The sequence below is a fragment of the Myotis myotis genome, unplaced genomic scaffold (assembly GCF_014108235.1).
Source record: "Myotis myotis isolate mMyoMyo1 unplaced genomic scaffold, mMyoMyo1.p scaffold_m19_p_7, whole genome shotgun sequence".
Classification (NCBI taxonomy): Eukaryota; Metazoa; Chordata; class Mammalia; order Chiroptera; family Vespertilionidae; genus Myotis; species Myotis myotis.
The window spans coordinates 59,898,988-59,915,083 of NW_023416379.1; the positions used below are offsets into that span (position 1 = coordinate 59,898,988).

Consider the following 16,096-nt stretch of genomic DNA (forward strand, 5'->3'; position numbering starts at 1 on the left):
TTGATTTTTATAAGAGCAGACCAACTTTATGTGTCTCCAATTTTATTGTTCTTTAAACCCAACTCAAGTTTTCTGAAGTCATTCAGTTCAACACCTCATATATTAGATACTGTTTAAAAGTTATCATGCCAGGGCTGGCCAGCAGACCCTGAGCGACAAATGAATGGATTACTCCAACATGTTTGCTGTGAAAGAGAGGCTAAGGGACGTCCTGCTATAGCAACCAAGCAGCCCCGATTGCCTGCCTTATTAGCCTTTTTATTGTAACAGCAGTTTGAGACAAAGTTTATCTTTAAGATACAATCAGTAGGGGAAGTAATCTTGGGAGAACACATGTGTTTGTAGTGTCCTTTAAGCAATGGCATCCAAAGATTAAGATTAAGGGTTCCAGTAAACACCCGGGGGTCTGCACATGAGCAGACTTGTTTGGGAAGGTCAAGGAATAATTAGGGGCACTGCCTTTGACACTCCCTTAAGTCCCCCCTAAGTCAGAATTCTGATAAACAGGGCAGGCAGCCTTCCACACACCTTTTCTCAGAATGTCCAATCAAGTCTCTTGTGCTCCCCAACATTATTATATGCTGACAATCTACTATTTACCTGGAATTTATTGTTAAATTTAAAATTTTCTAACAATATGGACCCCAAGAAGTTAGATTTAAAATTTCTGAATTTTGTAATACTTATCACATATTTAGGTCATATATATAAAATTGTGACAGTACTATTCTTTTTTGTTTGATTTTTAAGAATGGCATTAAATGAACATATGAGCATTAGCTAAGGATATGGTTACTTATAGCATGTTCCTTTTAAATTATAATCATTGTAATTTCTGGATTGTCTACATCTGGAAAGTCTACTTATTACTTTGCCTATTAACTTTATGAAACTTCTAACAAATTATTCAAACTCTTTAATTTTCCCATATGGAAAATAGGGATAATTCTATTGGTAAGCATTTCTAGGAAAATTTTAATATTATCTGTATTATGCCAAACAGCATAAAACAAGGCAATCAAATTTCTGTAGAAAATAATTAGTTAGCAAATAATAAATCTAGTGATATTACAATATTAATGGAAGCCCAGGAATATTAAAAATATAGCTCCAAAATGTTTAATGATTGTTAGTATAATTTGTTATAAATATCATCTTTAAAAAAAATAGAAAACCTGATTCCTGTTTAATATAATTTTAAGTAATCTTATATAATAAAAGGCTAATATACAAATTGCCCACACGGCAGAATGACCAGTTGCTATAACGCGCACTGACCACCAGGGGGCAGACACTCAATGCAGGAGCTGACCTTGATGGTCAGTGCACTCTCACAGGGGGAGCACCTCTCAGCTAGAAGCCCTGAGCTGGGCTCACAGCTGGCAAGCACAGCAGCGGTGGCGGGGGACTCTCCTGACTCCTTGGCAGCGCTAAGGGTGCCCGACTAACGGCTTAGGCCCTCTCCCTCCTGAGTGCATGAATTTCATGCACCGGTTCTCTAGTAGTAATATAAAAATGTGGTTTTATTGGCCTTCCTTTTTTATTGAAAAAGCTGAATCCTATGTAGCATGTAGTGAAATGAAATGGCAAATTCTGTAATTTTAGAAAATTCTATGAAAATGTTTATAGTTCAATTATGTAAAAATCATATAAAAACTTGAAACATCGTATTTTGCATAAACTTTTAAAAAATAGTTCAATAAACTAGTTTTTACTTCTGTAGGTTTATAATTCTTTTGGTCTTATTTCTTAATATATATATTTTTTTATTGATTTCAGAGAGGAAGGAAGGAAAGAGAGATAGAAACATCAATGATGAGAGAGAATCACTGAACCTGGCTGCCTCCTGCATGCCCCACCCTGGGGATCGAGAGCCTGAGATCCTTCAGTCTGCAGGCTGACGCTCTATCCACTTAGCTAAACTGGCAAAGGCTTTTTTTTTTTTTTTTTTTTAAGGTCAAATAAGTTGGTAGTCACTGTTATCCCAAATATGATAGAGTGAAAAGATACTGAAAATGTGTTACATACAATTAGATACTGTTTTAGAGACTACAGACCTTTTAAATACTTTATTGCTTTCCAGCAACTCTATTATCCTGTAGGTAAAACACATTAAAGGTATTAAATTTGAAACCAGGAATTGAGTGGAGGCAGTTTGAATCTTGGCCCTACCACTTACTACTTTAGTATCTTGTGGTAGATTCTTTAACCTCCCTGAATGTTTTCTCAGGTATAATGATAAGTAGCTATCTGTCATGAGTGATGATGGAATAAGATTATACTGCCTAGCACCTGTGAGTGAATAAATTAGTTTCATTCTCAGCTGACCTTGAGTGTTAACAACCCCCATTTGACTCTGGAGAGATATGTTTTTTCATCTAAATACAACATGTTTCTTGACTCTTTATAGCAACTTCTTTTAAAGTAACCCACTGAGGCATCTATTATTTCAGACGGAGTCAATAACCAGTGGGCTATTTTTAGAAGAGCATTAGCAGATTTAAACAAATGGGGAAAAGTACTTAAGTGCCGTTTCAGGGATGACTCATTTATTTTTCACTAACAGATGGTTGCTATCGTCTACCGAAAATTACATTTAATTGTGGTATTGTTTAGGTGGGTTAGTCTGAAAGTCGAAGTAAAATATATTGACAGGATAAAATAAAAGCTCTGAAATAGTGCAAAGTTGAGAAAACGAGGTCAAGCAAGAGACGGAATGACCATAGTCAAGGTCAGAAGACTGATTAGAACGCATTTATTTGCCTTGATAAATTAGATTCTCTGCAGATGGAGGCAAAACCCAGTTCTGGAGAAAGTAACAATGGCAAGAAAGGGGAATACCGTGTAAAACCATCTTGACAATCAGAAGGTTCAGAAAGGCTTAACGTAACCGTCACCGAAGAGATGATTTTCGACCTCCTGCAATCAATCAATGCAGTTTAAATGCAGTGTCATGTTTTAAAGGGGAAGATACCTCATGCAACACCTCTGAATAGGTAACTGGCATGCACCACAGATGTTTCCTTTTACAAATTTATGTGCAAATGTTTCGAATGTCCTCCCACCTCAAACCTGTTCCAAAACCTAAAAACCACTTTCAAGCCAAATTCCCATGATCTAGAGGCAAGAGTATAAATGCACTAACTCCGCGTGCTCCTGAAAATCAGCAATTTCATGGCTCAGACCAAGAAGTAGTAACTAGCTAGCTACGTATTGTTTCTAATGTCTTCCGGATTTAAAGCCAGCCTACTTCCGAAAGCGGTTCGAGACTCGTGTTAACGTTTTCGGTTGCGCAGTCTCCAATTTCCACAATTCACGAACCCCGGCCCCGCCGCTCGCGGCAGCCTGCTCCCCGCAGCCGAGGCCCAGGACGCTCGGCCTCGGAGTCTCGCTCGGCTCAGTTTAAAGGGCCGCAGGCTCCCTTCGCTAAGCAGCGGCGCGAAATACCTCCCCGCTCTCGGTCGCCGCTAAAGCCCGAGCGGTTCAGCCAATGGCCGCCCTCTCCTGTACGCCTCGTCCCGCCTTCCAGCTCCACCGAAGCCAATAGAGTGGCCACCTGGCAGCAAGACCAATGGAAAGCCTGGGCGAGCATCATTGGCTGCGGCCCTCCCGCAGTGGCGTCTGGGCCTCCGCCCCGTTACCCTGGAGCCGAAGTCGCCACGCCGCCGCCACCCAGAGCTGCCGGCCCCGCCCTCCTCCGGTGTTCAAACCTCCCGCACCCACCGCCCTCCGAGCCCGCCCCGCAGCCTCCGCCGCTGCCGCAGGGTCCAGGAACCCACTCTCTGGCGGCCCGACGCTGAAGCCCCGGCGGGGGTGGGACCCCAGAGAGAAGGCAAGGAGGTGGGGCGCCGCGTCGGCCGGAGGCGGGGCCGGGCGGGTGGAGGGTGGGCTTTGCGGTGGGCGCGGAAATCGGGAGGAGTTGCGGGTACCGGGTGGGACTGGCGTGTGCGGGAGCTAGCGATCCAGCGTGTGAGTGGGAGCGTGCTGGTAGAGTTGTTAAAGCGGGAGGGGTGGAAGGATTAGGGGCGCGGGGAGAAGGAAGTCCTGGGGAAGTAAGTGAAATGCCCGCCGCTGGGAGAGCGCGGGGAGGAGGGGAGGCTGACCAACAGGTGCGGGGTTGGGAACACAGGAGGAAGGGTGGTTTTATTTGTTGGGCTCTAGAAGAGACGGAAGGAATTGCGGGAAATGTCGAGAAGGGGTTAGGCGTTGTTGTTAAGACCCTAGAGGCCTGTGGAGATTGAAGATGGGAAAGGAGGCTGTGAGGCTTTTGGTGACTCTGGGTCCCAATAAATAAGAGATTCAGAGTGGGAAGGTTCTTAAAGAGTGGGGGGGGGGGGGGGATTTACACTTCTTTTAGGGATGGAATGAGAGGAGGAAAGAGGGTTGGCAAAAAAAAATAATAAGAAGAAAATGGGCCTTCTTGGCATAGGCATTTACGTTGGCAGGACCAAGGAGTGAGAGATGCTAAAGGTTAAATTATTTTATGTTTTAATGTTATGTATCTAACATTTTTTTTTCAGTTGCCACGCAAGAAAATACAAACAGGTGAAATTAATATATTTTATCTAACCCAAAACATGTAACAAACATAAAAGAGGTTATTAAAGAGATCTTTTATGTTCCTTTTTTAATGTACTGAGTTTTCAGAATCCCATGTGTATTTTGCACTGACAGCATATCTCAGTTCTGACTGGTTACAGTTCAAGTGCTCAGGAGCCGCTGTGTTGGACAGCACAGTTGTAAACTATCTGCAGTTTAATTATATGCCGTGGTGTGTGTCAGGAAGGAAACCGGTGCCTAGTCTCACAGGAGTCGGCCAACAGCAAGCCACCCCCCACCTGCAAGTACTCTCGGCAGGGCTACTGGCCTGTGGAGCTCCTTGCAGAGACATGAGGCTCTGTGCTGTGGCTGGTGGTGGTGTGGCCTCCATCGTGCCCCAGAGTGCTCCCTCCGGGAGTTTCCACAATCCTCACCCTCCTGAGCTCACTACATGTATTGTGAAAAGGAACCCGGGCCTGGGAAACGTGAGAGGAGAACATTGGTAGAGACTGAAATCCCTCCGGCATGGCTGGAGAAAAGGCTTGCCCAGGTGCGGTGAGTAATCCAGCAGGCACCCCCAGAGTAGCCCAGAGGTGAGGCCGCGTTCCTCCCTAGATGTGGTCAGGAGCGGGCCTGATTACTTGAAGCCAGCAGCTTTATGCCTTTTACTTTTGCACATGCTGCTTCCTCTTACTGCAAAAAGGTCGTCTTCCCTCACCAACTGCCTTCTTTTACTAACCTCATCTACCTACCATCCCACCTCCCTAAAACATAGACCTCCTGCCCAAATCATACTTGTGTTTAATCTCTGCTGGTACCTAAAGACTCCATTGAGTCCTCATTGCCTCTAGTAACCTTTCCAAACTCCCTTCTGTCCTCTAACCTTAGTTTTGAGTTTTCTGCGTCCCCTTTACTTTGTCATTAGTTCTTGCACTCTTACCTTACCTTTCTCTTCTTGGCTGAGAGTTTATTAATGGTAGGGGATCACTTGTGTCTTAGTTTTGTATCCCCAGCTCCCTCCTTAATTCAGTACCTGACACTTAGTAGGTGTTCAGTAAATATTTCATGAATGTGTGAATATTCTGTAATGTTTTCATTTTGATTGACTAAACTTTAGGAATATGTGCTATAGTTAATACGCTTTAATTTGACCCATTGTTTCAAAGAAGTTAAGATGCTTTAATTGTTTAAGAGGCTAATCATGCCTTAAATTTTAAGTCTAGCATTTACTGTGATCTGACCAAGAGTCTAGGAGACCATATTTAAAATCTAAGCATAGTTTGATTTTAAAGCAAGAGTAGTGTCATGAAAATAAATGTAGAATAAGGAAATGCTTTAGGAATATTCTGGAACATAGGTAGAGGAATATAAAAATTTACTTGGTGTTATTAATTTCTAATCATTTTTCTCCTTTGTGGGAGAGAAGCAATTGCAATTTTAATGCAGCAGTATTGTTTTTATTTTTGTCTTTGGTTATTTTTCTTTCTGGGGAGAGTGATCTCCTTATTTATGTTTTTCGCTAGTTGCCTGTTGTGTGAGCTCTTTTGCTGGCAGCAGAGGTAGCCAGGCAGCAATGTTTTATACAAAGAAGCTGAACACAGAGAAATGACAGGAACAGTTACTTGATTTTATACAAGTTTTTTTTTTCTCTTGAAACTAAACTTTTCCTTTTTTTATTGTTGGCTCCATTACAGATGTCCTTCATCTCCCCCATCCCCCTTTGCCTCCCTTCACCCTGCCCCCCTCACCTCCTAGGCCAGTGATGGCGAACCTTTTGAGCTCAGCGTGTCAGCATTTTGAAAAACCCTAACTTAACTCTGGTGCCATGTCACATATAGAAATTTTTTGATATTTGCAACCATAGTAAAACAAAGACTTATATTTTTGATATTTATTTTAATATTTAAATGCCATTTAACAAAGAAAAATCAACCAAAAAAATGAGTTCGCGTGTCACCTCTGACACGCGTGTCATGGGTTCGCCATCACTGTTCTAGGCCTTCACCATTTCATTGTCTGTGTCCATGAGTTATGCATATACGCATATACATTCTTTGGCTATTATAAATACACTACTATGAACATTGGGGTGTATACATTCTTTCTGATTGGCCTTTTAGGATATATATACCCAGAAGTGGTATCATTGGATCAAAAAGCAGTTCCATTTTTAATTTTTTTGAGGAAACTCCATAACAGTTTTCCACAGTGGCTGAACCAGTCTGCATTCCCACCAAATCAACAAACAACAAGTTCTGGAGAGGATGTGGAGAAGATGGGAATTTTGGACTCTATAGAGTTATATCCTGAGTCATTTGAAACTGTGTATAAAAGGAGGCATTCTGATACTGAAGGAGCTTAATTTTTTTATGACCTGTTTTGTATGACCTATACTATTTGGGACATTTTTTAGGAAGAAAGTTTGTTTTTGGATGAAAAATCCCAAGTGTTAGATTTAATGTTTCCTAGCATTATCATGATAGCACTCTTGGCCATTTTTAGAAAATAAACACATCTTAGGAATTTAAATTGGGTAAGACTTACAGTTTTTCAGGTTTTTTGTTGTTGTTGTTGTTGCTGCTGCTTTTATCTAGTTACCCCTGTACAGATAGGGAAAACAGATGAACAACTGTTAACCAATTCATTCTTGGTCACAAAGAATTAGTTTAAATTAGTTGGAAAACTATACATGGAATATAAATCTTCAAAGTTTTATTAATCTACATAACTTTTTTCTTGTAAGAAAAAATAATTTTATTTAGTTAACATGTTGTGACTAGTTTATATTAGTTAAATAGAAGTTATTTTTGTAACTATAAGAGAAATTTATTTTGTCTGAAGCCCTATTAGGTCATCTTAGTTATTTAAAATTAACTCAATAATAATATTCCAACTTTACTGTGGTAATGGTTCTGAGCAAAACTTTTTTATTTTCTAACTTTTGGGAATTTTAGAGATTTAATGAAGCTTTATGGCAGTTATTTGAAAGAGAGAAGATATAACATTTCCTTTAAAGCAGAAAGGCAAATTTTATACAATGAAACTAGTAATATTCTATTTGGAATAGCATTACAGAATAATCTTTTATTCCTCAAAAAAATTAGTAAATAGTGTAGTTACCATAGTGAACTAGACATGATTCTTATATTTAGTGGGAGAGACAACAAATGTAAGATTATTTTCAATAGTAACAGGGTCTATGAAGAAAAATAGTAATAAGATAGTGACTGGACTCACTCTAATAGAACATTCATGGGGGCCATCGTTGAGAAGGTGGCATTTGGGCTGTGAACAGGATAAAGAGAAGGACCCATCTTTGTGAAGTTCTAGGTAAATAAAGGATGCAGCAAGTACAAAGTCTGTGAGTTGACAATAAGCTTGGCATCTTTGAGGCACACAAGGAGGCCGCTTGACTGAAAAAGCAGATTGGGGGAAGAGTTGCATGAGACAAGAATGAAGAAGTAGGCAACAAGGTCTAGACCAGCCGTGGGCAAACTACGGGCCGTGAGCAAACTACGACCCGCGGGCCGGATCCGGCCTGTTTGAAATGAATAAAACTAAAAAAAAAAAAAAAAAAAAAAGACCGTACCCTTTTATGTAATGATGTTTACTTTGAATTTATATTAGTTCACACAAACACTCCATCCATGCTTTTGTTCCGGCCCTCCGGTCCAGTTTAAGAACCCATTGTGGCCCTCGAGTCAAAAAGTTTGCCCACCCCTGGTCTAGACCTTATAGGAATTTTCAGGTTCTATTAAGGAATATTTCAGGTTTGATTTAATGACTGTAGGAAGCCACTAAAGGGTATTAAACAAGAGAGCATTGCCAATTGATAATTATATCAAATGGTGTTTTCTAACTGGGGAAGCAAAGATGAAAGCAGACTATCAATTAGGAGATTGTTGCAGAAGTTCAAGTGAGAAAAAGATGGTGGCTTGGAGTAAGTAGCAGTGGAAACGGTAAGAAATAATCAAATTTGGAATATATTTGGAGATAAAAACCACCTGGTTTTACAAATGGTTTGGATGTGGGATATGAGCTTAAGGAATCCAGAATGATCATTAAATTTTCAACACAAGTAATTTAGTAAATGAGGGTGCCATTTAATAAGATCAGAAAAGCAGGAAAGAGTGGTGGTAGAAGGGAGATGGATCATAATTTTGGCTTTGGGCATGTAAGTGCGAAGTGACTTTTAGATGGAGTTGTCAGGTCGGAAGGAGGATATATGAATCTGAAAGTCGGGGTAAAAGAAGTCTAGATGACATTACCTAAGAAGAGAGTATAGATAAAAAGTACCAATATGTCATGCCTTGTGCATTTCAACATTTAGAGATCAGGAATAGGAGGCAGATTTAACAAAGGGGATTGAGAGGAGACAGCCAGTGACATAGTAAGAAAACCAGGGAAGCAGATGGCTATGGAAACTAAGCAAGAAAATAGAGTGTTTTAGGAAGGGAGGAATGATTAGTTGTGTCAAATGCTGTGAGGTCAGGGTCGAATAGGACAGAAAATTGGCTATTGGATTTAGCCAAGATGAAAGTCATGGTCTGTTTTAACAAAAGGTATTTCAGTGGGGATGAAAACCTGACTAGTAGGGATTCAGAAGAAAATGGTTGGAAAAGAAGTAGAGATATTCTAGATTATAGATTATTCTTAAAAATTTAATTGGAAACGAGTTGAGAAATTGGGTTGTAAATGCAATAGGACATGGAGTCAAGTGACAGCTTTATTAGAGCCTCTTTGTTGGCAGAAAGGATCCTGTAGAGAGGACACAATTGCAGGAGCACAATTTTTGAGATGGTGAGGTGGTGTGGGCAAGAAGACTCATGAGAGGTTTAGCTCTAAAAAGGAGCAGAAATCCTTCTTCAGTTTTAGCAAGGAGAGGACTACATTATGGGATAATTGCAGATGGAGGTGGCTTCACAGATGAGGTAATTCTCATATGATTGTTGATAGTGAAATATTGAATAGGTCACACCCAATTAAGATTCAGAAAACTTGTAGTCCATTTCAAGTTTTACTTAGTTCTGAGATCTTAGATAAACTGTCATCTTGGGTAAGTCACTTTGTCTTGTAGGCCTTAATTTCCTTAATCTATATAAAGAAAGGGATGATGCCCCAGAGTTCACCTGTGCTAAATTGTTATTTAATCTTATTAAGCTATTGTACTTTGTGTTTATAAGTTTATAAGAAACAGTAGTAGTTATTCTAATAGTTATATTATCTCATCTTTGTCTTTCTTTCGGTCTAATATTTCATGTCTTTTTTTTTTAACTTGTTAATTTGTGTTTGCCTATTTGCTTGTTTAAATTGTTTTTTCTGTCAGCACTGTCAGCCATACAACGATGTTTTTTATAAGGACTAAGGACCACATTTTTAAAAGTGACTTTTCAAAAGTGCCTAAGTTTCTATTCTCTAGGAAGGCTTTGATCTTTGGGTTGCTATCTTTTCTAAGGAATACTACTTGTTTGTTGTCATGAAGAATTGTAACAGAGTAGGGGATAATACAAGTACGGTATACATTAGTTTAAATACTTGCCCTAACCGGTTTGGCCCAGTGGATAGAGCGTCGGCCTGTGGACTGAAGGGTCCCAGGTTCGATTCTGGTCAAGGGCATGTACCTTGGTTGCGGGCACATCCCCACTAGCAGCTGATCGATGTTTCTCTCTCGTCGACGTTTCTAACTCTCTATCCCTCTCTCTTCCTCTCTGTAAGAAATCAATAAAAATAAATATATAAAAAAAATACTTGCCTTATTTTTTTTTTAAACTCTTTATTAGTTAAGGTATTACAAATGTGTCCTCATCCCCCCCATTAAATCCCCATCCTCCTCCCCCCGCTCCACTCATGCTCTCATCCCCCTGTTGTCCATGTCCATTGGTTTGGCTTATATGCATGCATACAAGTCCTTTGGTTGATCTCTTCCCCTTGCCCCCTCTCTCCCCTACTTTCCCTCTGGGGATTAATAGTCTGATTGCTGTTTCTCTGTCTTTGGATCTGTCCCTGTTCATCAGTCTATGTTGTTCTCTATAGTCCACAAATGAGTGAGATCATGAGGTATTTATCTTTCTCTGACTGGCTTATTTCACTTAGCATAATGCTCTCCAGTTCCATCCATGCTGTTGCAAAAGGCAAGAGTTCCTTCTTTTTTACCGCAACGTAGTATTCCATTGTGTAGATGTACCACAGTTTTCTAATCCACTCATCTGCTGATCAGCACTTAGGCTCTTTCCAAATCTTAGCTATGGTGAATTGTGCTGCTATGAACATATGGGTGCATATATCCTCTCTGATTGGTGTTTCTGGCTTCTTGGGATATATTCCTAGAAGTGGGATCACTGGGTCAAATGAGAGTTCCATTTTTAGTTTTTTGAGGAAGCTCCATACTGTTCTCCACAGTGGCTGCACCAGCCTGCATTCCCACCAGCAGTGCAGAAGGGTTCCTTTTTCTCCACATCCTCTCCAACACTTGTTGTTTGTTGATTTGTTGATGATAGCCATATGACAGGTGTGAGGTGATACTGCATTGTTGTTTTGATTTGCATCTCTTGTGTAATTAGTGACTTTGAGCATGTTTTCATATGTCTTTCGGCCTTCTGCATGTCCTCTTTCGAAAAGTGTCTATCTAGGTCCATTGCCCATTTTTTGATTGGATTGTTTATCTTCCTATTATTAAGTTTCATGAGTTCCCTGTAAATGTTGGATATTAAACCCTTATCGGTGATATCATTGGCAAATATGTTCTCCCATGCGGTGGGTCTTCTTGTTGTTTTGTTGATGGTTTCCTTTGCTGTGCAGAAGCTTTTTATTTTGATGTAGTCCCATTTGTTTATTTTCTCTTTAGTTTCCATTGCCCTAGGAGCATTATCAGAGAAGAAATTCCTTCGGCATAAGTTTGCGATTTTGCTGCCTGTGGATTCCTCTAGTATTTTTATGGTTTCCCGTCTTACGTTTAAGTCTTTTATTCATTTTGAGTTTATTTTTGTGTATGGTGTGAGTTGGTGGTCTAGTTTCATCCTTTGCATGTATCTGTCCAATTTTCCCAACACCATTTATTGAAGAGACTGTCTTGACTCCATTGTATGCTCTTGCCTCCTTTGTTGAATATTAATTGGGCATAGTGGTTTGGGTCGATTTCTGGGTTCTCTATTCTATTCCATTGATCTATATGTCTGTTCTTGTGCCAGTACCAAGCTGTTTTAAGAACAGTGGCTTTGTAATACATTTTGATATCTGGTATTGAGATCCCATCTACTTGGTTGTTCTTTCTCTGGATTGCTGCAGCTATTCGAGGTCTTTTTTTATTCCAGATGAATTTTTGGAATGTTCGTTCTAGATCTGTGAAATATGCCGTTGGTAGTTTAATGGGGATTGCATTGAATCTATAGATTGCTTTGGGTAGTATGGACATTTTGATGATGTTGATTCTACCAATCCATGAACATGGTATGTTCTTCCATCTGTTTAAGTCTTCCTCTATCTCTTTTTTCAGTGTCCTGTAGTTTTTCGCGTATAAGTCTTTTACCTCCTTAGTTAAGTTTATTCCTAGGTATTTTAATTTTTTTGATGCGATGGTAAATGGGACTGCTTTTTTAGACTCACTTTCTATAAGTTCACTATTGGTGTAAAGAAATGCCATAGATTTCTTGGTATTAATTTTGTATCCTGCTACATTGCCAAATTCATTTATTAAGTCTAATAATTTTTTGATGGAGTCTTTAGGGTTTTCTATGTACAGTATCATGTCTACTTGCCTTATTTTTAAATAGATCCTAAATAATCAGAAGTTTGGCAAAGGTAAAGTATTCTCTAGTTTTCTTGGAGCTGTTCTTGAATTTTTTATCACTATTCTCTCCCAGCCAGTATTGCTTAGTAGTTGAGCATTGACCCATGAACAAAGAGGTCCCCAGTTCAATTCCTAGTCAAGGCACATGACAGAGATGCGGGTTCAATTCCCAGTAGGGGGCGTGCAGGAGGCAACTGATCAATGATTCTCTCTCATTTATGTTTCCATCTCTCCTTCTCCCTCTCTAAAAAATCAATAAAAACACATTTTTTTAAGAAATGAAAAGAAAGTGTTCTCATGTAATTAGCATGTAATATTTTTCAGAATATATAAAGGATACATACATAATTTATTGGGACTGTTTTTCTTCAGTGCTTCTCTTTGATAGAAGAGCCAGACTCTGCCCTAGAGGAACTCATAGTATATTTTTGCTCATCTTGATTTCCTTATTGTCTAAAATGGCATCTGTAATTTTTTCTTGAACTAATGGGTACATGAATTGAATAGTAGTTTCATGGACTTTGGAAAAGTGATTGCTTTATCAAGTTGTAAAAGGGGGAGAATCATTGTTAGAAATAATTGGCTTTAAAATTACATGTTTGCTATGAGTGACGTAGATCTGACCATATGCATTTGTTTTCTCTCTCTTTGGAGACAATGTTAAAATAATATTAATGGGGGAAAAAGAACAAACCTATAGTATTGAAGGAATGATAGCGTACTCTCAGTAGACGAGCAATTACAACACATTTCTGAAAGTGGCAAAGAGTAATGATAGATGAAACAGATGAGAACAGAGGAAACTTCTGTCCTAAAATATTCAAGAGGAAACTGCAGCAAACAGAGATTCTAATATATCCAACAGATTATCAAACAGAATCTCAGAGAATCTTGGGATTTAAAGTCAGAAGAAAAGGATGATTGAAAATGGGAAGGAAGAATAATTGAAAAACTATATATGAAGTAGTTTTGCTTTCTTTTTTACCCAAGCCCAATGTGACAGTCAGTATAATTATTCCCTGCCCTACACCCTTCCCTCAGAAATGCAGAGGTAATTTCTTCTGGAAATAAAAAACAAGCACAACGGGGGTGTGTGTGCGCGCACGCACACACACACACACACACACACACTCACACACACGTGCGCACGGACATTTGTGTCTGGAGATAATCCCTCCTCATTCTAGCTGAAAGGGAGTCCCCAACTCACATGTATATGGTTTCCATTCATTCTTCTTTTTTCTTCTTTCTTAAGTATCAATGGACAACCAAAGCTTGCCTCCAAAGGAAAAAACAAACAAACAAAAAAACCCAGCAGTATATAAGTAAAATACCTGAGACAAACAGAAAAACTGTCACCAGATGAAACAGATAATTCCTGGATCAGAAGAAACCTTAAAACAAACAAAATGTCTATTTAGTTTTTTCAGAGGAATGAAAATAATGTTGCGTCTGTAAAGTAAGAACAGAATAATTATTTTTAAAAATCAGAACAAGAAAGAGTTCTTGGAAATTAAGATGTTTGCACAAATTAAAAAAACAACAACGGGTGGTTTAGAAATTAAGTAAATCTCTTTGAAAATAGTACAAAAAGAAAAAGAGTATATGTCTGTAATTTAACCAGTAGATGTTTCAAAAAGGGTAAAGAGAGTCACTTATCAAAAGGTAACATAACATTTCTGCTACTTAAAAATACAAGTTTCCATATCAAAAGGAAGAGGGAGAGCAAAGGGCAGCACAACCAGTGAAAAAGACCCACTTCTAGGCACATCATTGTGAAATTTCAGTATAATAGGAGGGAAAATCCTAAAAGCTCCTAGGGAGGGGAAAAAAAAAAGATAACCTGTAAGGGAATGAGAGAGATGAGCATAACTACAGTGTAAACACCCTTAGGGCAGGCATTTTTTTGTTGTCATTACTGTTACATAGTGAGAGCTAAAAAAAAAAATGTTGGTTAAAAGAATGACTCACATCTCACAAGCACCTCTGAAGGTTTAGAAGAGTGGAACAGAATCTCCAAAGTTCTGAGAGAAAATGATTTAGAACTCAGAACCTCTGAAAACTATCAAGTATGAGGATAAAATAAAAACATTCTCAGGTATGCGAGGACTTAGCACACTAACCTCCTAACTCATACACCCTTTCTGGAGAAGGTATTTGAGGATTTGGAATGGTAAAATTATAATGAAAACTAATAAAGATGATGGCATAGGCTATTAGAAATGGCGGGTTAACTTATGAGTACAGTAAAAGTAATTCCAGAATGACAGCGGTGCAACAGGTCTAGAAAGTAATTGGTTTAAATTCAAATAGGAAGTCACAGGTCTCCACAAAAAATACCTGTAAGGGGAAGAATGGAATGGAATTTAGGTTGTATATAGAATGACAAACTGGTAGATGTCAGTGATGATAGAAGGATGCTTTTTCCTTTTAATTAGGAAAAAAAAGGACATAAGAATTCCAACACATATGTAATACCCCTTGTAATACTTTAAGCAATAAAAAAAAAAAAAAAAGAATTCCAAGGAGAAAATCCTACATAACCAACATATAATTGTATTGTAACCCTTTAAACTGAGGTTTAATCAAATCCTCATCTTCCATAGTCTAAAAAAATGCTAATTCAAGAAATATGTAAGCATAAAAGTAGAAGCCATTAAAATAGTTGCCCCAGGGATCAAGACTCTTGGGTATTGGGGCCGTGGATATCTCCTTAAAAAAAAAAAAAATGTTTCTATTGATTTTTTTAGAGAGAGAGGAAGGGAGAGGGAGAGACTGAAACATCCATCCTCTGCCTCCTGCACGCCCCCTATTGGGGATCAAGCCCGCAACCTGGGCATGTGCCCTGACCGGAGACCTCTTGGTGCATAGGAAGATGCTCAACCAAGTGAGCCACGCTGGCTGAGCAGTATTTTCTTTCTTTTCTTTTTTTTAAACTATATGCATATATTTGGGGTGGGAAATGTGCTGATGCATAAGATGAGTGGCAGGTAATGTTTTGTGGATTCTTACCTTTTGCAATGAAAAGTTAGGTGGCACCTCTAACTAGATGATTGAGCTACTTCTGCTATGTCCATATAAATCAAATCATCCTCATCTATTCCATATAATCAACTTTTAATTATATTGGAATTAAAACTGAACGACTTTTACAAGGAACATAGATCAGAATTAACTGAGCATCTTGTGTGTTTGAATTGTAAATATAATTGTTGGTATTTCCTGAGTGCTTATTGTATGGTAGTGATTGAATTATCCCATTGAATCATTACAATAATTCTCTAAAGAAGTTATTATTAATCCTATTTTATAGATGAGAAAATTGAGTTTCAAATTTAGAGAAGTTAGGTGACTTCTCCAGATTTGCACGGTTGATAAGTGGTGAAGTCATTTAATTGCTCTAGTCCAGTGATGGCGAACCTTTTGAGCTTGGAGTGTCAGCATTTTGAAAAACCCTAACTTAACTCTGGTGCCGTGTCACATATAGAAATTTTTTGATATTTGCAACCGTAGTAAAACAAAGATTTACATTTTTGATATTTATTTTATATATTTAAATGCCATTTAACAAAGAAAAATCAATTAAAAAAATGAGTTCGCTTGTCACCTCTGACACATGTGTCATAGGTTTGCCATCACTGCATCTAGTCCATCCTTTTTTTCTAGACAATTTTTATTTTTATTAAATCTTTATTGTTGAAAGTATTACATATATACACTTTTTTCTCCTATTGACCTCTTCTAGCCTGCCCTTGCCCCTCACCCCATGCC

The 16,096-nt window shown here is 38.8% G+C and overlaps 1 protein-coding gene across 1 annotated transcript in view; it reads left to right on the forward strand.

Annotated features, from left to right (window-relative positions):
* Positions 1-3,677: 3,677 nt before the first annotated feature.
* The window catches only part of LCA5 (lebercilin LCA5), a 47,037-nt gene continuing 34,618 nt past the window's right edge, over positions 3,678-16,096 (forward strand). The window contains exon 1 of the mRNA XM_036317565.1: positions 3,678-3,840. The gene's annotated coding sequence lies outside the window, so the exon portion shown is untranslated. The remainder of the gene's footprint in view (positions 3,841-16,096) is intronic.